General features: G+C 43.2%; 1 protein-coding gene across 1 annotated transcript in view; it reads left to right on the forward strand.

Moving 5' to 3' along the window:
- Window positions 1-902: 902 nt before the first annotated feature.
- Window positions 903-25,877, forward strand: part of JCAD (junctional cadherin 5 associated) — an 84,147-nt gene continuing 59,172 nt past the window's right edge. The window contains exon 1 of the mRNA XM_084860488.1: window positions 903-1,045. The gene's annotated coding sequence lies outside the window, so the exon portion shown is untranslated. The remainder of the gene's footprint in view (window positions 1,046-25,877) is intronic.

Genomic DNA, 25,877 nt, shown 5'->3' on the forward strand with positions numbered 1-25,877 from the left:
GAATCAGCATCTGTGTCTTGTACCATTTCACATTGGTTTTTCATTTCTTAGGAAATTACCTATGATAATAAAACAGATGGACAAATTCTGCCCATGACAACATATTTATTATTGTCCGGAGCTGCATGGGCTAGAACCAGGAATCTTCCGTTCTCTGTGCAGCTGTTCCATGTGGTGAGCTATCAGAACTGGCACTCGAACACCTTCCTGGCAGTGAAGTATTTGCCAGCTCTTCTTGACTGGTCCCGCTCACCTAGATTGGCCACTGGATCCTCCTGGATAGGAAAGGCTATAAAAAACATCCTGTCTGGGCTGGGACCTTGCCTGGCTCTAGTTTCCAACTCACCTCTGCCTATCATGCAGCCTTGATAAATATCAACAAGACATAAGAAATGTTGCATTAGTGGCACCTGATGCTTCCTTTCGTGCATTTCTGCACAGAGCTGAGAGTGCAAGAAGCGGTTATGTGGACATGCCCGAAGTGTGCCACATCAAGTGGACTGCATGGCTGCTCAAACCCACTTTAGCAGGTGCTGGAGATGCTTTTCTGTAAGGTATGCTGTGGGATCTATATACAGGTTGGCCCTCATGGATTACATCTGCTCAGCCTCCCTGGTGTCAGTCTCTGGCAAGAAATTCCACACATGCCTTTTATTTAGGAAAGAACACAAGCATATGTTATCTTACTCCTCTGGAATTTTATAGTTCTTTAGCACGTTAGTTTAGGCATAATTGGCTTGCGGGGTCGCTGGAAATGTATCTCTTGACACAAAGTTCTTCTTTCCATCGAGCTTTGGGCTATTCACTTCTCGTGCAGTGAATGTGAAGCATTAGATTGCAAACGTACCTAATCCATCTCTCCTCCCCCATGACTAGAAATCCTGCGGTTAAAATAACACAGCCTCTATTCAGAGCACAAACTTAGAGCCGCTAGTCGAAGCGGGATTGAAAGAACTCTCGGCAGATGAGTCCATTAGAGTGGGGGTTTATCCTGCTTCTTCTGCTCCATGAGAAGAAAGCAAGGTGTCTCCTGTTTGCATTCAAGGTAATGATTTCCTGGGATCTGTGTGTGTCTCTGTGTGTGTGAACGTAGATGCAGAAATGTTGCTATGAATGTGGTGATTGATATTGTGAGAAGCATTTATGGACAAGTCCTCAGGGCTATGAATTGTTCAGCTGGTCTTATGACTCTTTCTGTACGTGCAGTCTCAGTGCACTGAGTGAATCGTAGTGCACCAGTACTTCTGTGTCACATGGAGAAGAGGTTGTGTGTTAGGAAACTAACAGAACAGTGTCAGTGTCAGGACAGTAGCAACACTTGATGTTGTTAGGATGACATCTGTCTAATGCTCCGCTACAGCCTGATTTTTCTTAGCTGCATATGGAGGGCAGCTCCTCTCCAGGTCTGCCTGACCGGTGTAATCCCTATGCCATAGGCTAAAGCTGTGCCTGACTTGATCACACTAGCGGTGTTTACAGTGTATGTCTTAATGCTGTTATAGTAACAAGCCAGCCCTGTGTTCTGGAGTATGTCTTTAATGCAGCCTTGCCAAATAATTAAGCACCTCTCTATCCACTGGGTTGCTTTCAAAGACGCAGCGAGGGCTCGCTTCTGATGAAAACCTCTTTTATACTGAAATCAAATAACAAAGCAGCGTTGCAAATGCCATTAAAAAGAACTCTGCACGTAGCACTCAGTTATGCAAACACTACCTGCTCCCTACTTCTCGCCATGCTGTGCAGAAAATGAGAGGGAACTCCTGAAGCGCTTTCTCGTTCATGACTGGAAATCAGCGGCTACACTTTTAAAATATATTTATACAGGAAAACAAAGGAATTGCTGTGCTAACTTTTGAAGGAGGCTTCCCCATAGTTGGCTATATCTTCAGACACGTCCATGGGTGTTTGTCCAAATGATGTCCATGCAGTATAAAATGCTCTCGCAGATAAAAATGTCATCTGTGAGGGCTTTTGAGCTTTTTTCCTCAGTAAATATGTAGATGTTATTCTCCCCCCCCCCCCTGCAAGAGATCCAAACACTTCCCTTCAAAGTACAGTATTTCTGTTGTGGACATATTGCATTATTCCACCTCACACATTATTTGATGTTGAGAAAATGCAGTTCTTCCACCAGACTGTGCTGACGTTATTAATGTAATTGCCATGTAGAATGTGGTTCTGCAACAGGCACGCACAAGTTCCTCACAGACAGTGTTGCTGACACAAATAATGTACCATTTTGTGAACATTTTAGATGTCCTTCCCTTTTGCTCCATGTATAGAGGCAACAGCACCTCTGAATACCATTCCAGGGATGAACAATAGGGGAGGGAGGTAGCCTTCATGCTCTGCTTTTAACTGTTGGAAAGATAATGCTGGACTAAATGTCCGTGCAACAGAGGCAAATGACATAAGGTCCATCTCATTGTCTAGCATTGCATTATTTTGCTGCTGGACAAATCCAGTTCCCTCTCTGTCTTCATCTAGTGCGGATTACGTTTCTTGCACTATGTGTAGTTGCATATCACAAACACCCATTGGCTAGTGCCTGTTACATCATTCTGATGAGCAACATTTTGTTTTTGTTTTTAAAACCTACTTCTTTAGAGGCTGAACACTGAACTCTGTACAACTTCAGTACTGGAGTGTTTGTGTAATCTTATAAAGAAAATGCTGTGAACCACCAGTTGCCCTCATCATGGATGTAGGTTTCATGAACTTTGTCTCTGTGCTCCAATTTTTTTTGTTTTGTTTTTAAATTTAATTCTAGAATGTGCACTCCATTTGTATCACCTTTTCGAAATTAAAAGGCAATAGGCAGGCTTTTTTCCTTTCACTGATCCCTCCCCACACACATACATCATGGTTTTACCCTGTGTAGAAGCACTTGCCTCCTCCCCTCCCTACCTGTTGCATGAAGACAAGTTTATCACATTTATACCATTTGATGGGAGCAAAGAGCCCTAATATTTTTAAATGCAGTGGGTTGGATCCAGACTTAGTGAGTTGATCTCTGCTCCCATTGAAATCAATGGGACTTAAGTAATGGGTAACGTGTCCTGTGGATTTAAGTGGAAACTAAGATTAGCTAATTTAGTCTGGATCCTATCTATTGCTCTTGGGCGCTGGGGATCAGAGGCATCCTAGTGGATCCAGTCTGTGTTGGTCTGTGTGGCTGCTTTCTTGGCACCCGGCTGCTTGCTCTTCCTCAAATCCTACCTAACTTGGTGGCATTAACATGGAGCGACACTGAAGGCCTACAACAAACGTGCCAGTAAGGAAGGTGGGGAGCTCCCATTCATCAGCGGTTCCTTCAGTATAGCAGGTCAGGGTTTTCAGGACAGAGAAAAGAGACGGCTTGCTCCATCTGTTCCCAGTTCCTGTTCCCAGTTCCTGTGTGTACCTCCTCCTCTGCCCTTCTCCCATTGCAGATCTCCCCACACACACACCGGCCCACCTCCTCCTCCTCTTCTTCCAAGTCCTTATTTCTTTCTCCCCAACTGCATTCCCTATATGGGAATTCTTGGTATGCACATTTGCATGGTGCCACACATTGCTGCATGATGCAAAAGGTAACATAATTGCACACATAGCTGGTAAGAGCTAAAATGGCATATGTGTTTGTGTTTGTATGTATACACCTCCTCACTCTTCTCCACAGAGTTATTTTGTATGTGTGGAGAAGTTTCAACTATCTTCAACTTCACAACTGTTTTGTGAATGGCCATGATTAATAAGCACACAATCCTATGCATGTTTAGACAGAAAAGAAGTCCTACAGTTCCTAGCTTTGGTGGATGGGACATACTGAGAGTTGTAGGACTTTTTTCTGTTTAGGATTACGCCCTAAGGTGATTATCACTGGCTGTACCACATGCATTTCATTTCCCTCTGATCTCACTGTTTATCATTCCCTTTCCCCAAGATAAGTGTATAAATTACCTGTAGCCCAGCATAACATGTCATTTTATTGATTTATTTCATTTCTGTACCACCCAATAGCCGAAGCTCTCTGAGCAGTTCACAAAATTAAAACCAAAGAGTGCAGGATAAAACAATATTTATATTTATACACACACACATACACAAAATAAAAATGTCATGCATCCGATGAAGTGAACTGCAATCCACGAATGCTACAATAAATATGTTGGTCTTTAAGGTGCTGCCAAACTCTTTGTTGTTTTCGCTATTTTGATGAGTCTTCGCTATTCTGATGGGGATGCAAAGTGCTCATACGGTGGGCACTGTCGCTGCGCAGCCAGTGGGTACACATGTCCCTAATGCTGACAGTACTTCTTTGTGTGTTGAGAGAAACGCTATTTTAGCATTTCCCACTTTTGTGGCATGGAAATCAGGGTGACTCTGAATACAGATGGCCACTTTGTAATCATCCTATATATGGTCAGGGCTGTATGAAAGATGCAATACCAATTCGATGTGTTCAGAACAAAGAAATGTGGTTTAGTTTCAGTATAGAAAGTCAAGCTGATGTCATTTTAACTCCATGCAACAGTGCCAAGAATTTTCTAAGTTCCGTATCAAGAGTTAGTTTAAAATACACACACACACACACACAGTTCGCTCATGTGGAAAAATGAAGTTTTGTGGAAAATATTTATGGGAACCTGCCAGAGAAGTATGTTAGCCCTTTTAAAATGGATTTGGATTACATATATAGACAAACAAGGGCCTTATGTGAGTTTGCTTTCGAGTTTGTTTGCAAAACCTCCTGGTTTTTAAAAGTGTCTTACAGCCTTAAAGACTTCTCTTTTTTTAGGAAAATGGTACATTTGAGTTATGTTCCATGCATTCATTCTTTTGGAACTGTGGAGTAGTTCTTCATAACTGAGACCTCTCTTAGAAAGCAGATCCTCTTGGGCTTGGGCCAGAGGAATAAGAGCTCTGTTGGGCTAGGAGGGGGATGAGTTTGAGCTTAGCTCACAGCGTTATTCAAGGGTCTCAGGGAATAGTAGAACTCTACCATCCCACCCACAAAGCTACTGCTGCCTTTACAGAATAGCTTATGATGGTCACTCTGGTAAAGGGAAAGGCAAATTTCCTACCCCTTACATATTTTATTCATCATTTGTTTAAAAGATTACTAACTTGCCTTTCAGAACATAGCCCTCCTAAAGTGGTTCATAATAATTTTTTAAATAAAATCACACATTTATTTCCAACCCTTTAGTGAGCAGGAACAAATTGTATTATTTATTTATTTATTTACTACACTTCTTTACTGCCCCCAAACTAAGGTTCTCTGGGTGACTTACAAGAAAGGACTTCACTGGTTTTAGACAATGGCATATTGCCAAATGCCAACTTTGACAGATGCCGGGTTGGGGGGCAGGGAAGAGAGAATCTAAAAAAGTAAAATTCAAGAACCAGCATATCAGTCAAATGCAGATTGAAACAGAAAAGTATTCAAGATTCTCTTAAAAGCCAGTATTGATGGCTTTATGTGTATTTCCCCGGGGAGACAATTCCAAAGATGTGGGGGCACCACCCTGTCTCTGGTACCTGCCAATCAAGGAGGAGCCAAATGACTGTAGAACGTACAGACCTAACTGCACTTGCGCTTAGCTTGCTCACACTTGATAGCCCATTCAACCTACAACTTAGGGTGCAATCCTATGGATGTTTAGACAGAAAAAAAGCCCTACAGCTTCCAGCATTCCCCAGACAGTCATGCTGGCTGGGGAATGCTGGGAACTGCAGGACTTTTTCCTATAGGAAAAAAATCCCATGCATAGGATTGCAGCCCTAGTCACTTTTTCATTCTAATTCTGGAGATTAGAGGCCTGCACTGGAACATTTTGTCTGAGCCACAGCAGGGGCAGTTCACCCATTTCTAGGAAGATGCCTAGCTTTTCAAAGATGTTGTATGAAGCTCTTCTTTAGTTTCTGCCTTCATATCTTTCAGGTGCTATTACCGATTTAGGTCTGAATTAGTATTTCAAAGCCCTTTCAAGTATTTTCTGATGCACTTTTTAAAAAAGTAGTTTCCTCCAAAGATTTTCCTCCTCGGAGGAAAGAGTTGTGTAGAAACTGACAGTGACATCCAAGCCAATTGAAATCAGCAGGCCACCCATCAGTTTAAATCTAAATGCTTTGACAATAAGGGAGTTACAGGTTGGTTTGGTGGACACATTTTTCCACAACTTAATTTGTGATGTAGAAAAGATTCTTCATCTGAATTGACTATACAAGCACATTATCCTCGTAGGAATGGTTGTAGCCGCTGCCTAGTTATCCCTCATGTCCATCCAAGCATCTTGTGATTATGTCAGTGTTGATTATTCTAGGTTTTCAACTCTCCACTTGCAGCATCCAATGGAAGACCTGTAAGAATAATCTGGCTAAACAAAGGGGATGTCCTGGGTAAAGTGCTTCAGGCTTTATACAGTTGTAACTGTGAATTCTCCTCCAGACGCATGCAAAAGATGTCAATGAGTGTATACTTGAAGTCATGCTCAGGATTCATTTAATATAAGTCACTTTTAGGCACCACAAGGCTCAAACCAGGAGCCCTACATGTCTGCCATTCTCTACACCAGGGGTCCCCAACCTTTTTGGACCTGTGGGTGCATTTGGGAATTTGAGATACTGCTGTGGGCACCACCGCAAAATGTCTAATCAGTGGGTTGCCACTTTGGCATCTACCTTTCTCGTCTATGGATCTTAGGCTGTGTCTTATTCAACAACATTTTTTCCTTCATGTCTATTGGGCACCGCAACATCTCTTTAATTAGGGATTGTCTAATTCAGCTAATTGCTTGCAGTGCAATACAGCTAACACTTCTTTTAAACATATGTTTTGGCAATGTCCAATAGTTTCTTTTCTGCAGGGAGGTTATTACACAGAAAAATTTTGTACTGGAACAGTCTTTAATATTCACTGATGTACATGCTCTTTTAAATTATTTACGTGCTTCATGGAAATGAACAAATGGTCAGTGTAAATGGATTCTCTGCATCCTTTTGACAGCTAAAAGACTAATATTGCAACACGGAAGTATAAACCCCTCCTATAATGCAATGGTTCCTTACAACCCTTTCAATATTTGAAAGAGGGTATATAGACGTCACCTTCAAATGGATACTTTGGATATTTGGTCCACTTTTGTTACAGCCCATGTATAATTGCTAGAAAGTTGTATGCATTTCATACAAATCCATGTATGTATATTTTAAAAATGGGAAAATTAAAAATAAATATTTTCGGGTGCCCGCAAGCACCATGTTGGGGTCCCCCCCAGCACATTGGGGACCCCTGCCTACACCACCAGGGCTACTGGCTGGAAGAGGCAACTGCACACAGGTAGAGATGGACCACTACCACTACATCCAGCATCCTCCTGATAATTTGGTGGTCTCAGAGAGCCAATCCCATGCCGCTGCCTACTATAAACTTTCCAAATCTGTCGCACTCCCTCAATCTGTTTTTGGTTCTCAGTGCCTGACAAGGAATCTTTTGTCAGAGAGTCAAGATGCTTAATTCTCAGTAATGTTCACATGGCAAAAGCTACTAAGTTATGATCCTGAGCAAGTCACACTGAAATGAGCAGAATCTACATAGCTTTGGTGGTGTATGCTCCATTTTTTTTTAAATGCCCTTGAAACTCTCAGGCTATATTCACGAATCACTTAAAAGCTAGGGGTGTAATCAGGAGTTCTTCACTAAAAGAGTTGTCTTGTCCTGTAGAAATGAAAATAAACGAGTCAAATAATTTTACATATACGCGTGATATCCTCAACATGGTTCTCCTCCTCCAGTCAGAGCACAAGAATGAGTCAGGATAACATCTACCCACAAAACTGCTGTTATTTATCTGCATAACTTAATGGAATTATAAGTTTTGAAATTTGTTAAATAAATGTTTTTAACTCATGAAATGCCATGCCAACAGCTATTCTAATAAAGCATTGTTACCTGGAGTAATAGTCAAAGAGGGCTGCGGATTTTTCTCAAAGGGTGTCAGCAAAACGATTAGTTCTCCAGACAGACTCCAAAGACTGTGTTCATTATTGGGTCAAAGCTTTTAAATAGTTAAGAAGGCTTTCAAAACAACAAGGGTTAATCAGACATTGCATTTTGCTGAGGTGTGAGAAGTACTCCCACATCTGTACACACATGAGAGTTTGATCCACAGCTGTGTAATTCAGAGTCATTTTCTGGGTGCCCTGTTTCACTAGTCGTCTGGTGGGTCAAACAGGCGTTCCCAATTCACATATATTGCAGACATGGGAGTGACTTCTGTATTTGCAGATGCATCTGTATTTTCACTCTAGTTTGAACTCTGTAGGTTGTCTTCTCACCTCCACCATATTTCTTGACTGAACCACCACCAGGGCTTTGAAAGTGTGACATTCCTTCCAAGGAGTTCTTATCAATTGCTCTAGGAATGGGTTATCTCAAGACCAGCTTGCCCTGGTGCCCTGCCTGCATTTATTAGCTCGGACTTTAAATAATCTGGGGTCAGCTGACCTTTCCTAGACCCAAATGACCCCAATCAGTTTTCCAGCACCAAATTTCCACCATCTAAGAAGGGCTGGAGAGAAGTGTAGCAAAGGGAACTATTGACCTTTGAAGGATTAATTGACCTGATACAGGATCACTCTCTCTATAAACCACCCAGGTACAATTAAATTCATTTATTTATCCATCCACTTATGTCCTACCTCTCCCCTCGCCCCAAAAGCTCAAAATTCAGCTCATCATGGTTGGAATCACAAAAGCATAAAGAACCATCAAAAAGCTGTAAGAGTTTTCAGCAGCTGAAAAACAAATAAACAGAAACAGATAGCACGGGGATTCATTGTGTGTGAGATTTGTGTTTAACTTGTAACCTTCAGACTAACAGCATTGAAAACAAAGCCATTTTAAACGGTCGCAATTAAAACCACATCTCTTCATCTCAGTCCAGTGTGTTTTCTTCTCTCTTGTTGCACACAATGATTCTCTTCCCCACTTCCTTCTCCTAGGTAATGGGGGTGGGCTGAGGGGGTCCCCAAGTGTGCTCAGCCAGAAGTGGAGATCCGAGAGATAAAACAAGAAGGTCTGAATAGAGGATCTGCCTGATGGTTGATTGCCCCGCACAGCAGGGCCCTGGTTCTGTTGGCTGCTTGGTATCACCTGTTCATGGACGAAGAAAGCCATAGGTCACAGAGAGTCAAAGGAATCCAGCTGGGAACTCCATAATCTTTCGGTCTTGACGCCTGTGTGCTTTATGTAAGGACTCTCTGCAAAGGGGAAGAGTCCTGGGCCTTAGCTAGCTTCTTATATCACTACATTTTGATCCACAGCGCGGCTCTCTGTGTTATTTCTCTGAACAATCTTTGATACCTCCTGCAATTCTTTTGTTTCTTTCACCTTCAGGGTTCACTTCCCTGGAAAGAAGGGAATCACATTACGGCAAGGAAAGCTAAAGTCAACTCAGCTGAGCTTTTCCAACTGCTGTTTGTTTTGAAACTGAAAGAGTTGGGGGTGGGCGGGGGAAGAATAAGAGGAAGACCACCAAGACTCCTCATTTATGTATCTATATTGACTTATTACCTATATAATATATATATATATATATAGTCAAAGCAGTTTACAAGAAAAAACTAATATTTAAAAAATCAATGTAATAATGCAATATGAAGACATTAAAAATATATGCTGTCAACAAAAGAAAACCAGCAGCATCCTTGGTAACAGGAGTTCCCATCGATTCACAAGGAAGAGTTTGTTCTGCTGGTTGAAGCTACCGAGAGAGGTTGTCTAGAAGTTCTCTTTTGATCAGGAAATTTCATAGTGTGGGTGCCATGACAGAGAAGGCCCTGCTCTGTGCCCTTAGTCTTGCTTTTTGTAGGGCTCCAGGGATTTTGAACCTGCAGCAGCTACATCAGTAAACCATCAGAAAATGGGCAGTATGGAATGCACTATTCACTGTATTTCCTCATATGCAATACTAGGCATAGGCCTCAAGCACCCTGGTCCTAGAGCATGGTCTGTAAGCATATGCTGCTAAGCAGGACTGGGTATGGTCAATGTCGGGATGGGAGATCACTAGGAACCCATGGTAGGCTCCCTTAAATTCCATGATAGAAAAAAGACTGTGAATAAATTTATTTATGTATTTATTTACGTATTTATTTATTTACAATATTTATATACCGCTCCATATCTAGAACAGATTTTGGAGTGGTGAACACAAAAGATAAAACAGTAAAAGAATAAAAAGATTCAAACACTACATTAAACTTATACTTGTTTAAAAAACACAATGCCCATAAAAACTGTGACTGGTCAATTAAGGAATGCCTCCAGGAACACTGCTGTTTTCAGGAGGCGCTGGAAACAACTCAGTATTGGTGACTGCCTGACCTCCAGGGGCAGGGAATTCCAAAGAAAGGGGGCCACCACTCTGAAGGCTGTTCTCCTGGTGGACTCCAACTTTGTTTCAGCATTCCTAAGAAAACATTCTTTGTTTCAGCATTTCTAAGAAAACTACAATAGAAATTTACTTACTTACTTACTTACTTACTTACTTACTTACTTACAGTATTTGTATACTGCTCCAGATCTAGAACAGATTTCGGAGTGGTGAACACAAGAGATAAAACAGTAAAAGGATAAAAAAATTAAAACATCAGATTAAAATTATGCTATTTTAAAAACAGAATACTGATAGAAACTGGTCAATTATGGAATGCCTCCTGGAACAGTGCTGTTTTCAGAAGGTGCTGGAACAGCACAGTGCTGGTGCCTGCCTGACTTCCAGGGTCCGGGAATTCCAAAGAAAGGGGGCCACCACTCTGAAGGCTGTTCTCCTGGTGGACTCCAACCATAGGTCCATGTGGAACCACCAGGACCAAGCCCTCCGATGACCTCAGTGACCGGGCAGGTTGGTAAGGGAGAAGGCACTCTCTCAGGTATCCTGGTCCTAAGTTCTTTAGGGCTTTGTACACTAGCGCTAAAACCTTAAACCTGGCCTGGTAGTGAATAGGCAGCCAGTGCAGTTCCCTCAGCAAAGGAGTTACATGATGGAGTGCGTTCTGCACTAGCTTCTGGAGCAGCCTCAAGGGCAGCCCCACATAACGTGCATTGCAGTAATCCAGTCCTGAGGTTACTAGAGCCTGTACTAGCATGGCCAAGCCATCCCTCCAGGAGAGGCCATAGTTGGTGAAGCAGCCGAAGCTGGTAAAAGACATTCCAAGCTGCCATGGCCACTTGGGCTTCCAGCGACAGTGATGGATCTAGGAGTACCCCCAAACTACAGTCCTGATCTTTCAGGAGGAGTGCAACCCCATCCAGAACAGACAATGAGCCTATCTCCCGGACTCAGGAACCAGTCACCCACAGGTATAAATATATAAATATATAATGTCTCATGTCAGCATGTAGCTATATTAATATGGGCTTTATTGTTATTTATCATAATTTCAACAGTATCCATCCCATTTCCCAAAGTGCTGAAGGATGCATTAGAGGAGGTTAGGCTTAGAAATAATTTTGTGAACCACCCAGAGAGCTTTGGCTATTGGGCAATATATATATATGTAATTAATAAGAAAGAAAGAAAGAAAGAAAGAAAGAAAGAAAGAAAGAAAGAAAGAAAGGCTCAAGTTCACCTTGGCTGATTAGAGATTTAAACCCAGGTTTCCCTGCTCCACACTGATCCCCCTATTCCCACTCTCCCCCATTATATATCTACTCTTCCTATACATATACAAATAGTGGGGACCACATTTTGTTATGTATTGTAACCTTATTTACTGTATCTGAGTATTCATGAACCCCATGAGTTTACTAGGATGTCCATCACAGACAGATCTGTGGAGTGTCTTATACTTCATATTGCACTGGAAGTGTGTAAATCCATCCCTCTCGCCACCTTTTGGAACTCAAATTTTCTTTCTTTCTTTCTTTCTTTCTTTCTTTCTTTCTTTCTTTCTTTCTTTCTTTTGCTAAGGGAGACAGGGATGATCTTTTGCCCTTAAAGATAATTTGTACAAGTTCCACCCGTTCCCTCCCAAAAGCTCACACGTTCTGTTGAAATCAAGCTGAAAAGCAATGGATCAGCAGGAAGGAGAAGCTGCATTCCTCTGCTGCTGTCTTTTTTTTATAAACCAATGCTATCTAATTAATGACTGTTACTACAATGTAAGGAAATAGGTTCCTGTACAAAACCCTGTGATTTAGATATTATCCTTTTCTAGGCTTTCATAAACCCAGCATAGAGTAGAACAGGATTCTCTTCTGCAATGGTTGCTATTGGAAAGTTTGCAGAATGCCTTTGAAATATAAAAACTTTGACATTTTGACCAACAGAAGCTACAGCATAGTATGTAGAGATGCTAACACAGGCCTAGTAAAGAGCTTAACCCAAAGGGCAGTATCCTATGCTGCTAGTGCGCCTCCGCTAGTTCTGTTGCACCAGCAGAACCCGCTGCTAGTATAACAGGAACTAGTTGTCAGAACCTAGATGTCATGCCTGAACCTAGATGTTCATGTCATGTCATGTTCATGTCATGTCAGAACCTAGGTGTCATACCTGACATGCCTAGATGTCAGAACCCGCTGCTAGTGCAGCAGGAATGAAGGGTTCCTGAAACAACCCGGTAAATGAGCAGAAACACTTCTTTCCAGATCAGGGCAGGCCAGTAGAGCTCTCTTCTGCAAGTTCCGTTGACCATCCCTGTTCCAGATACAACAAGTGTTTCTGCTCATTACCTCCCTTTGCATTAGCAGTCCGTTCCGCTAGTGTGGGGGCAGCATAGGTGTGGTATTTCCAGGCCGTCCCACTGAGCAGTAAAACAGTCAGAGACTCGACTTGCAATCCACACTCTTTATTGAACTAATGGCAGCTCTTCAATCCATTGGAGTCAGTAAAAGCTAGAGGCTGCCCTCAGGGTCTAAAAAGTTGAGTACTCTGACAGAGAAACTTCCATAGGGAAGAAAGTTGTGCTCAACCAACTATAGGCTACTATACAGTACCCAAATGGCTTTCTGATCCCCTCCTTCAGGGTGGGTCCTCCCTCCTTTGCCTCCAGTGGGTTGCCAGCCTGGTAGAGCACCTCCCTTCTCTCATAAGGTCCGCCCTCTTGGATCGACAGCAGATTCTTGGGTCTGCCAATTTGTGCCCTTCCTCCCCCTCTGAAAGAAGCTGATTTCCTATGGGGAGAGGGGAAGGCGGTATCTCTCCCTGACCCTCCTGACTGATATGCCCTGGGGAAGGTTCTTTGCTGGCTCCTGGAGAGTCTTAGGGAATTTCCTCCCACGCCCTCTGTCCCAGCTGTTCTTCTCCTAGTCCCGCCTCTGAATCAGAATCTTCAGACTCAACAGGGAGCTTGGGCCCAGTCCTGACAAATGGATACCGCCCAAAGTTAGTAGGTTTTCAGTTTATGGACTTAGCCCAATAAAAGATACCAGCTGTACCTAGTCTGTTTATGGCACCAGTCTGACAGCAAATATTGGATAATCAGAGGTTAGCCCAATACAAGGCGACTGATTCCCTCCCTCCTTTGTGTGTCATTCTGTGTGCTACCAATACAATGGCACTGATACATATAGATCTCAGAGCTGATTCACTGATTACATCAGGGTCACATTTGACTGAATCATTCATGAGCAGAAACAGCTTCATGTGTGAGATGATAACACACTGATCTCAAATACCACAACATCCATAAGAGCCATGTTTCCAGCGTGCGATGGATTTGGACATTAAATTGGTCAGACATTGACAACTGCTGTGAATGAAAAGAGGCACTTGAGTTCATGGGTCAACCAGCTTTCAAGCTTGTATACCCAGGTCAGATTAGAGACAGTGAAGTCCTTTTGGACTGAGGGCCAAAGTAGATGAGATGTTGAAGATCCATGATCATACTTCCAGTCTTTCTTTCTAAAATTCCCTAATCTAATAGCAACTGGGGGTGGGGGGTGGGGTGGGCACCGGAAAACAGTATGGGGACAAGGGTTAAATCACCCTCCCTCACAGACCCCAAGCATGGAAGTGGGGGAGAAGGGTACAGGAGATCTAGGACAGCTTAGATCTCCCCAACCCTAACTTAAATGTCTGCTTCACAAGTAGTCTACATATCTTTTTCAGAATTTTCCTTGTGAAATGTTGCAGCTGAAAAATGATTCACGTCTACTATGAGGGGAGAGTATGAACTACCAACCCCCACTTATCTTATTAAATGAGATTTGCAAAAAACAACCGCAACTCATTTTTAGTAAAGGGTGCAGAGCCCTACAGATTTTTATTTTGCACTGCAACTGACTGGCAGAAGCTGAAGCATGTTTTGGCAAGCTAGTGCTCATCAGGAACAGGGGAAGAATGGTTAAGCCACCTATATTTTGTCTATCAAGTGTGAACTTGCAAAAGAATTGACTTTGGGGAAATTATTCATGATTCTGCAGTGGAAAAGGCCAGAAAAATAAAGCTTTAAAGTGAATTGGTCTAGTTATAAAATGTTTCCACCTATATTGGTCCATTAGAATTATAAAAAATAAAAAAAAGATTGAGAGGGTAATCCTATTATTAGGACCAACCAAAAAGCTACCAAATAGTCAGCCAGTATTGTAGGACTCTTTTTCAGGTTGGATATGTTAAACAAAAATAGTAAGTTTGGGTGTATTTGGGGGCTTGATAGAAAAGCCCCAGTGCGGGCTATGACAGAAATATAGAAAGTATAACTTCAGAATTAACGTGGAAAGTTTTCTGCCATGACTCATGAGATTGTATGTATGGGATGGGATCATGGCATGTGTGTGGAAGGGGGCCCACATTACATGTTTCTACTGCCCCCCCAAATGATCTTTGGGCCCTGCTCCCTCAGCACCATGGACCTGAACTGAATTTCCCCCTGTGGTTGCTTTTTACAAAATTAGGGACAATGGATCAAGAGACACATGTCTGAAAAGCAGAAACTCTTTGAAGGCCATTTAACACATTATGCAGAATAAGCGTGAGTTTGCCATTGGGTGTACACTAAACAAGGAACTGTAGCCAGTTGGAGATTTCTGCTGAATATACTTGTATGATATACGTTTCGTCATGTTTAGGTGTAAATTCAAGATATCACAGCCATAGATCTTACATTTAATTTGTGAAGTACTCCTTAGAAACAGGATTTCAGGCTTTAAGCATTTTTCTCAAATTCTGGATAATCCCATTCATGCAGAAGACATAGAGTTTGGGGTTGGAGTTTGATTTTTTTAAAAATCCAGATCAATGAGCCACATATTATTAATGCACTGTAAAGTACTACATTATAATATATACAGTAGTAAAGATAATTGCTCTGCCCACAGCTGCATGACAAAGATTTACAGAGTTGCAATGACTGTTCAGTACCAGATATGTATTATCTCATCACATACATATGCTGTAGAAAAATGCTTGGGCTGGAATATTCCTTCCCTACTGAAGAGGCATGACTGGTACCACCAGTTTGTGCTGACATAAATAATAACCTGTCCAACTATCTCCCATCTCAAGCTGTGGGAGGGATGGAGCAGAACATATGTTTCAGGTAGGAGGAACATAGCCAGAGGGCCCACTCATCTGGCATTTCAGTTACGTAACTAATCCCTTTGCAGATTTACCAACTCTTCCGAGTCTATTTAAATTCTTACTTTTACATGGCTCATACATATACAGTTGTGAAGATGCTTAACTTATCCAGTTGTGTCTTATCCAGTTGCCAGCCCACCATTCATGGCTATGCCAGAAGATCCTGGGGAATCTTCCTTTCCGCCCGCACAGGGGTTATGCCTAGACAGAGTGGGAAGTCTTGCCTTTTCTGTGTCGGTATAGTATGGAATGTCATCTGGAAATGGAAGGAAGCAAGTGTAAAACCAGACTTTCTAGCCAGTGTTTAGCTGCAGAAAAGGCTTACTAGAAGGAGAAGAGAGAAGAAACTGCAGCTCAGTGCTGTAGTACTTCCTTGCTTTCTCTCCCATCAGTTTCTTGTGTCTCCATAAGCCTTTTCAAGAGTGTTTTGCTATTTTACTGTTAAGATCATGATGAAGAACTTGTTGGGCTTGATCTACACTAGTGCTTTTTATCGGTATTGAAGTGCACTGATAACTGTTGTGGAACGTTACTCATTCCGTATACCGCTTTTCTAACGTTATTTCCCGCTTTTTATTCCACATTATCCAAAATACCCCAACAGATGTCATCGTGTGTGCTGCAAGGTATAAATGCACAAGAGGGATATAGTGTTACCACAATTGGCTCGAATCAATATGACGCGAGGTGTAGATCTGGCCTAGGGCCAGTTTACACATAACCAGAGCAGACTGTCATCTTTAAATGCAACTCTGCTCCGTTCACATCTAAAGTGGGAAAGATTAGTTGGTTTAAAGCAGGGGTGGGCAACTTCTGGCCCTCCAGATGTTTTGACCTCCCATAAGCCCTAGCCAGCAGGGCCAATGGAGAGAAGGGATGATGGCAATTGTAAGCCCAAGCATCTGGAAGGCCACAAGTTGCCCACCCCTGGTTTAAAGGCTCAAAAGAGTGCATGGGTCAGTGTGACGGGCTGAACCCTCTCATGCCTGCAGCTTTTCCCCTTGCAGTTCCTCTCCCAGGTGCTTGTCTCTATGACTCACTCCAGCGATCATAAGGGACAGCCTGTGGGGTACAAATGGCAGTTGGGAGCCCCTGCCTAGGTGCAGCTTTGGCCCTCACATTTACCCCATGTGAACGGAGCAGACTCAGATCTAAATATGTTGATCTGCAGCTGCCCTTTGGGCCTAGGCTGGAGGCTAACAATAGTAGCGTTAAGGTAGCAGGATAGAGGAATTGACCCAGTTTGGATTCAACGACAACCCAGGTTTAACCAAGGGTTCCACTCTGGGTAGTCTCTCCCCTCTACCCCACGCAACAACCTAGAAACCCCTGGGTTCTGTAGCTCCTCCTCTTGCAGCAGGAGTGATTGGGCTGCAGGAGCCAGCATGCTCACTAGCCCCCACTTGATCGCAACAACCTCGGGTTTAAAAAAAATCAACCCTGGGGTTCTTGTGATATGTAAACTGGGCCGTTGGTGACTATGGAATGTATACTCATTTATTTGTTTCTCTGTTGCCTCGGGTCACACAGATTTTGCAGGGTTTGGAAGCCCCACAAAACCTTGCAGAATAGAGTTGATCATGGAATGAGGCAGCAGCAAGAAAAAAGCTATTGCCCTCATGTCCTTCTTGAGGGTTTCCCACTGGCACGTGGTTGATCCCTATGGGAAACAGGATGCTAGACTAGATACACCATTGGTCGATCCAGGAGGGCTCCTTTTAGGTTCTTACAAAGATATACAACAACAACAACAGAAGCAAATAAAAACAATAAACAGCAGAACAGATAAAAGTTCTAGTTTTTACCTGGCACTGAAAAGAAAACAAAGATGGTATTAGATGAACTTCCTTGTGGGAATAATTCAACTGATGAGGTGGCACAACTGAAAAGGCATTATTGCTGGTCTCTAGTTGCCTCACCTCAGATGGCAACAGGTCTCAGAGCAGGCCAATCTCAAAACCCAGGCAGCTTCATACAGCAGATGGTGGTCCTTAAGATACAATTAGACAAGGTGAGACAGCCGCCTCAGGCAGCTGATTTTGATTGTCATGAAAGGGCAACAAATTGTTAGTTATTTAATTCATTATTCTTGTATTTTTACTCCCAGATAGAGGCATATGGGATTTTCTGACTCATATAGCCTTGGGTACTACCTTGCCGGGGGGTGGGGTGGGGTGGGGTGGGGTGGGGGGTGGGGGGACACATTTGTTGTTCTACCTCAGGCAGAAAAGTATCTTGGGCTAGGCCTGTTAGGATACCTTGGTCACAAGCCTTTAGGAATATTTAAAGTACCACAAGATGTTTGTGTGTGTTATTTGGCCTTTCATTACCTAAGTAGCTGGCACTGTCTTACTACTTTTGCTGACTCTGAAGAGAATTTTGTACTTGGATGCAAAATCTTTGAACCATTTCTTTAATTATTACTAACATTTCTACAGAGTTTCTTCTTGCACAGAAGGCTTTAGAATTCTTCGGTTCTTTATCTTCAAAATATGCCCGCAATATGGTCTCGTTTCTTGTTTTGCAACAGTCCAGTTTCAAGTGAGGTTTAACCGCTTCATTTTTTCCCTTTTTTGGGCCAGGAGCACATACCCTGGTGCCTTTCTTTATGAACCTCCATGATTAAGCCCTAGGTGGTTATGTGCTTTCCATGCGGAAATGCTGTTCTACGTGGGAACCTTCTGAGAGCTCTTTTGGCTAATAGACTGGGAGCTGGTTTAAATGGCTTGTTCTATCCGGTGAGTTAATAGAGAGTTGGATTTGGAGAAAAAAATGGATAGGGTTTTTATAAAATAAAACCCTAACTGAATGTGGGGACCATTACTGAGTAAGACACAATGGAGACTGGGGGCTCCGATGTCAGTGTGGTGGTGAATCTGCTCTGGAAGCACCTTAGATAGCTCCTTTGGAGTTCTGACTGGTTCTGACTAAAACCTGGAGTGGATTCACCACCCCACTGACATTGGAGCCATCAGGACAAATCCCACAGCGGCTTGTATGTCAGAATGTATGACGTAGGGCACGTCGTAGTTCAATTTGCATGTTTATTATTGTCCTTAAATGGAGCCAGCATAATGTAGTGGCTAGAGTGTTGGACTCTAGAGAGCACGTCTCTACACTCGGGAGAACCAAGCTTGAATCCTCACCCAGTCATTATGTTTATTGAGACACTTTGGGCCAATCACTATCTCTCAGCCTAACCTGCTCACAGAGTTACTGCAAGGGTAAATGGAGTGGAGAGGACCATGTAAACCATCCTGCATGGCCAGCCTGAGGCAAAGCAGCAAATGGTGTCCCCCCCCCCCCGCCAGGGTGCATAGTACCCCAAATTAACTTAATTATTGTGGTATGTGTGGCAGAAAATGCCCTAAGCATCTCTCTCCCTCCATAGCAGTAGAAATGCAATAACTAACAATTTGCTGCCCTTTTATGACACTCAGAATTTGCTGCCTGAGGCAGTTGCCTCACTCTGCCTCATGGTAGGGCCAGCCCTGCCATCCTGAGTTCCTTGGAGAGCTCAGGTGGGATAGAAATTAAATAAATAAAACTAACAGGTCAGACTTGCCAAATTATCCCAAGTTCGTGCTCTTGGGAGAAACCAATTTTGTGCCAAACTGGACGTGGTGATAATTGTGTGAACGCAATTAACATGTAGGGATTTTTTTTCCCACAAAAAAATGTGAATCGGCATGAGCAGCAGTGGGAGTCCAGGGGGTGGAGAGGGAGAGTACAACCCTTCCCATCCCCTACCATGATGCAGATGAAAATCTGCCTCCCACCATCTGCTATTTGCATTGAGAGGGAAACCTCAGTTGACTCCACTTATGCAGGTCAACGAAACAAATAGATTTGAAAGGAGGCCATTCACACATTGAAATGCAAGTCATGGTGTGATGTATAGGCTTGTGTGAACCAACCCTCCAAAGCAGCAAGTCCTACCAGCGTCCAGATTTCCTCTCTGTGCAGCACAGCGTCTTATTCATCCATCTCTCATCATGGTGTAAGAATCTTTATCTTGGTCGCCGGAAGCTGCATGGTTTCAGAGATGATATATTTAAAAAGATGAGCCTATTCACTCCAGCCTTCAGGGAATAGATTAAAAAAAAAACCCTCTTGCCTAGCAGCTCTGCCTTAGTACTACTGTTCCAATTAGATGCTGTGTACTGTATTCTAGAGACCACTGAAAGGTGAAATCCCCGCAGGGAAGGATTTGTGAGATTCTGCAGGAAATTGGTATTACATGTAATTGTTTCCTGCTGAGAAAAGATCTAAGAGAAAGTTTGAGAAAAGCTCCTATACTTTTCAGCAATCACCTCTCGAATATAGATTGAAAATGAGTTTAACTCACTACATACCTACTGTAGGGCCTCCAAAGTATATTTCACTAGAGCCTTGGCTTGTTACATAATACGGCTGAACTGCAAAATCATGGTAAGTCATACAAATCCACTGCATCTCCAGTAAGCAAGGCGTCAGTTAACATTAATGGGTAAGATCTGTGGCTTGGAGTCTTTGCCTGGAAAGGGAAAAAAAAGGTTAATAAAAAAAATACAACATTGAGAAACAAGTCCAAATTACGGCTTTCAGAAGGATTGCTTCATTAGTCAATTGGGGGGTGTGGGAGGAGAGATCCATGGCAGAACTACAAATGGATCCAGAGCTCTCTTCTGGCTCACATCAGGCAGGGTGAGAGGGGTGTGTGTGCTGGGGGTGTGTCTTTTTTCTTCCTGTAGTTCCTGTTGTTGTGTGGGTTTAAAAAAAAAGCCCCCCCCCCCCCGATCAAATGGCAGAAAAAATACCTATACCAGTTCCAGGTTGGTGTAGGTGTAGGTAAAGGTCCCAATCCAGGTGCCCATTACAGGAGTAAGGCGCTTTGGATCCAGTGGCCAGCAAAAACAGTGCCAGTGATACTCCTAAGCCTGCAGAGCTCTCCAGGGGCATTCCAGGGGCCTCTGTGGCAGATATGCTGCCCTGCCAGCCTAGAGGGATTTGGGCCCCATCCTGGCTCCTTTAGCCATCCACCTGAGGAGGTCAGAATTTCTCTGCCCCATAGCTATTATGGCATGCATCTTTGTGGCACAAGGATGGTGGTGAACTTTTACCCCTGTGCTGATTCCCCGACTTGAATCACACTCCCAGAAGCTGCTATTAGCCACTGAGGGAAAAATATGCAAGCATAATTTTTGGATTAGAGCTGAAGTGCTAGGGGGACATCATCCAACCCACACACGCAGACGCTTGTTTAACAGTGCTACTTAACATTTAGGAGCACTCTAGAGTATTCAGTGCTCTTTGTATACATTATCTTAGTAATCCTTACAACTACCCTGCAAGGTAAGTCAGTATTATTATCTCCAGATGGGGCTGAGGCTGAAAGACTTGCCAAATACTATCAATTCTAGTGGGTTTATGGCAGAGGTGAGATTTTTCACTGGGGACTTCCGTGATTTGTAGCGCGGTCTTTCAGCCAACGTGCTGCATTGTGTTTTGCACAATGCTGTGGAAGCAATGAGACAACAACAACAACAACCCCCACCCCCTGCACCAACTGTACTAAGTTCCTAGGTACGCTGCAAAAAAGATGGCACGTGCCTTGTCATGAAAATCTGCTATTTAATCAACTCGGATTTCTAGCTGAAAGGTATCCGCAAGCCCCTTCTCCTTTCTTATAGAAACAAGCCACAATGCACAACCACTTTCCCTCAATCTAGGTAGATACATTCAGAGGCTGCAGGCTTATTACCAGTTGCTTGCTGCTTCATTCAGCTATGTTAATGCTGCTGCTCGCGGGTTACTGCAAAAGAGCCAGAGCGATTTTAAACAGGGCCATGTCCTGGGGTATGCTGGCTGGCTTCCACATCTCCCTACAGATTTGCAAAAGTAGGCCATTGCCAGCCAGCTGCTGGTTAGGGTGCCCCTCCTTGTTGAATGCAAGCTCTGTATTATTTATCTGCCCGCATGACTGTTTTAAACTTGAAGACTTTGAACTCAACAAAAAAGGGGGAGAATAGCATCTCACTGCTGTAATTATCGCAAACAACAGAATTCAAAAAATGTACCGTAATTATTGTTTTTTTTAACAATGCAACTCACTTTCTTGCTTCCAACCGATGCCAGATCTGTGTCCTTAGATCTCAAAGAAAATTGCTACTTGGACCTCTCTCACTTGGACACAAAGATACATTTGCTTCCCAAAGCATGTTTGCTGGCTCCTGGTAATTTTAGGAGGGATGATGGTCCCTTATAGAAACAGGGATGGTAATACTGCAGCTGTCGCCGGCTACAGGAAATCAACTGTATAACAAGTACAGAGGACCACTAGGCTAGTTCAGCTTCAGAACTGTTGTCTTGTCATCCTCGTCCTTTTCATTCTGTTTCCCTGTTATGTGCATGCGTGTGCATATTTTAAGGAGGACACATTTATATGGCAGCTGGCAGAGAAGACACTGTGTCTAAGCATGACCATGCACAATGGAAGATAATGTATTACCCTGTAAAGCATATGCTTATGTTCTTCATCAAGCTCAAGTGAATTGACATGCAAATAGTGTTGTTGTTGGGGGGGGGGGCGGTAAATGAAAATGACTGTTTTTTTAAATGTGCCCACCCACCACTTCCTAGACTGTTTGACTGGCTAGGGAAGTGATTTATTGAAAAAGCACTGCAAGAAGATAATACTGAAGTCCATGATGCTCCTATGTATTTGCCTTGGCCGCAACATAAAACAAAAGAGGCATGTGTGTGTGTGGGAAGGGTCTTTGAAGAGAAGGCATTGAATCCAAACTTAGTCATGCTTCATGAAAAGAGTGGGTCTAAGAACATAAGAATGTAAGAAGAGCTCTGCTGGATCAGACCAAGGGTCCATCTAGTCCAGCATTCTGTTCCCACACTGGCCAAACAGCTGCCCACAAGAAACCCACAAGCAGAACATGAGTGCAAGAGCATCCTTCCGCCCAAGTCCCCAGGAGCTGATGTACACAGACATACTGTCTCTGATACTGGAGGTAGCATATAGCCATCAGGACTTGTAGCCACTGATAGCCTTCTCCTCCAGGAATTTATCTAACCCCCTTTTAAAGCTACCCAAATTCATAGGGAAGAGAGCTCCATTTTATTTTGTTCTTAACAGTTCATTGGATGTAGTTCACATGTAGGCATTTATCACTTGTTGACTGTGGCATCAAGTCATGACTTGCGCCTGGCATATTGTTTGCTGGCAACTCAAATGCAATCCTTTTCAATAAAAACAATTCGCACAGTTAGTGGAGAGCAGTTCAGTCATGCCGCACACTCACATGCATGTGCATTGCTTGAAGGCTATATGAACATATGAAGCTGCCCATCTGAACATATGTGTCAGCTCTTCTAGCCCAGTCTTGCCTACTCTGGCAGAGGCGTTTCAAGGCCTGGGGCAGAGGCCATCACCACCTGCTCCCTGATCATCTCCCTGGAAATGCCTGGAAGTGAACTGGGGATCTTCCCTATGCAAGCCATGTGCTTAACCACTGAGCTATGCCTCTTCCGACTCTGGCACTTTTCAAAGACTGCAACATCAGATGATGCATGAATTGGCCCTTCACAAATACAGAACACTGACAGAACCTTTGTAGCTCCTCACATCATCTCAAACACAGTCTCTTCCCACATTCAGTGCATCAACGGTGCTCCATGCATGCAGTGGCTCGCTCAGGGCAGGACTTTAGGGCAAGGCGCCCACATTTTGAAGCAGGTGAAGTAATACACATTCCTATCTCAAGAGGGGGCCCTGTAAGACCATTGAATCCCAGCATCTAAAATCACCCAAGTACAGCCACAACACACACGTATGAACGAGGGCCAAGTTTTGAGTAATCTAGTGATGGCAGATGTAATGACAGAAGTATATGTGAGAATGAGTCCAGAGCTCATTCTAAAACAGCCAGGCTTTTCTACAGTGTGGAGTGAATTTGTGGAGAATGCACTGATGGATCCCCAGACTGCAGGACTTAATGAATAAAGCATATTGTTCACACAGGGTCTTACCAGAGGCAAATCTTTTGAAAAGTGCAGGAGTCGCTGTTTCATGGACCCCTAACTGCTTTATCATATGGGCAGAGAAATCTGGCAGTTCTCATGTGGCAGCAGCATATATGAACTCATTTAAAAGGTTGCTCTCAGATCACCCAACCAGATAGTCAAATTCCTGCTACAAGGCATGGCCAGTGAATCAATCGAGCTCCCTGCATCCATTCCTCAACCATTCATTCCTTTGTGAGGCTTCCATAAAGGGAAATCTGTTTTCCCCCTATTCTATGCAGTGAGAAAGTAAGGGAGTCTCTGACTGCAAGCCATGCTCAAGAAAGCTGGCAGCCCCCCGGGGAATGCCACATAACGTTATCCCAAACGTTATTCAAACTATGACCTGAGCATGAAGTATGAAGAATAAAAGTGGCTGAGTTGCATTACAGTATTACCATACAGCCCTTGCCTATACCTGAATCACATTAGGATTTTCAGTGCGTCGATCCAAGGCAGGGGTAGGGAACCACTTTTGACCAAAGGGGCAAATTCTATTTCAGAGAAGCTCTCAGGGGCCATATTTTGGTGGTGGGCAGGGCCAAAGACAAAGAGTACCTCTACACCACGCTAAAATCCCTAAAATTTAAAATAGGGCATTCTGCTTCCGTTTTAAATGCAGGATCACGACGGACTCCCCCCCCCCTTTCCCCCTCATCTGAGTCTCCCACATGTTTCATTGGTCTAGCTCCTCTTCTTGCAGCTTTTCCTTTTTCATGGAAGGAACTCAAGCGGAACACAAGCGGGGTAATTTGATAACTCACTATCTCCAATTTTTAAAAAATGGAATAAAGGTCATGTAGTGCAGGAGACGCCCTGGAGGTTCACAGCGTCATCCAAAGGGCCCGCAAACTTCCGTGAGTGAGCAATCTCAATAGCAGGATAAAAGTTCCTTGTGAAGAAGCCCAAAGGGAGTAGGGCCAAGAAGACAAAAAAAGAAAAAGAAACAACCCCAGTCTATCATAGCTTAAAGCGCTTACTGCCAGTAACGTAGCCTTAGGAGAGGCCTTTTACAATAGGGGCCAAACAGCAGAAAATCCAGGTAACCAAATGATTGGCAATTGGGGAAAAGGGGGTGGGGCCTTCTGGAAAACTCCGGAGGACCAGATTTGGTCCCTGGGCCCCATCCTCATCCTGGGGATTCCATTTTGGAAATGTAGGAAATTTTATTTCAGGTGATAGCTTTGGAGCCAGCGTTAAGCTACTGTGGGGCTGGAGAATTGTTTTTGGCTGGTTTATTTTCCCTTCCATCCCAACATTCATTGTTAACTGGCTAATATAAGATGGGTTTTCAAACATCTGTCACAAAACCCCAAGCTGTCATGTTAGACAGGGCTGTAAACCCAAATGACTCAATAAGCTATTGCCTTCCAGTGGCTGATGCTTGGGTTGCCTCTCGGTTATTACTAGACGGTGTTCAAATACATTCTGTTGTTAAAAGCCAAGGATAAAATGACCATGAACAGATCAGCATAATGTGCAAGCTCTGGAGGGTACTAAGAATTCTGTAGCAAAGAAGTGGACAACCCTTCCTTTCTGCCACTTAATGCAAATGGCATTAATGCAAAGAAATAAGCCTTGAATCGAATGTATCTGTTGACTCTCTTATTGCAGTATTGGCATATCTGCCAATATTTACAAATCCAAAGAATATCAGTTTAGGCTTAGGCCAGATATATAGCCAGTGAGGATTAGGAACCTCCTCCAGGCAACCAGGAAGGGAAGCAGTGCAAACATTTGGGGTTTTCTTGTTTTAGGACGCAAATGACTAATATAGGTGTATATTTACTGTGGGCAAGCAGGCTAGGAACATTTTTTGTGAGCTAGTAAATTTTGTTGACTTGTATTTGTGAAGAGTATTTTGGATCCCCCTTCCCCAGAATCCCATACTTCCTGAGTGGAAAGTAAGGTCAATAAAGTTTGGATATTTGGATTAATTCAGAAAACATTCCAAAGCATATGTGTAAACACTAAAAGAGACTTTGTCTATGAGGTGTTTAAGAAATTAAATAATATAAAATAAAGCAATATAAAAACAGTAAAGGGCTGGATGTGCCTGATCTCGTCTGATCTCGTAAGCTAAGCAGGGTCAGCCCTGGTTAGAACTTGGATGGGAAACCGCCTGGGAATCAGGCTTCCTGCACTGAGCGGGGGGTTGGACTCGATGGTTTTGTAGGCCCCTTCCAGCCCTATGATTCCAGAGTGCTATATTTTGAATGAGTAGATTTTTTTTAAGGGTTCTCCAATAAGTTC

Source organism: Heloderma suspectum, chromosome 5 (genome assembly GCF_057233095.1).
Source record: "Heloderma suspectum isolate Gila_16-S chromosome 5, 16-S_ref, whole genome shotgun sequence".
Classification (NCBI taxonomy): domain Eukaryota; kingdom Metazoa; phylum Chordata; class Lepidosauria; order Squamata; family Helodermatidae; genus Heloderma; species Heloderma suspectum.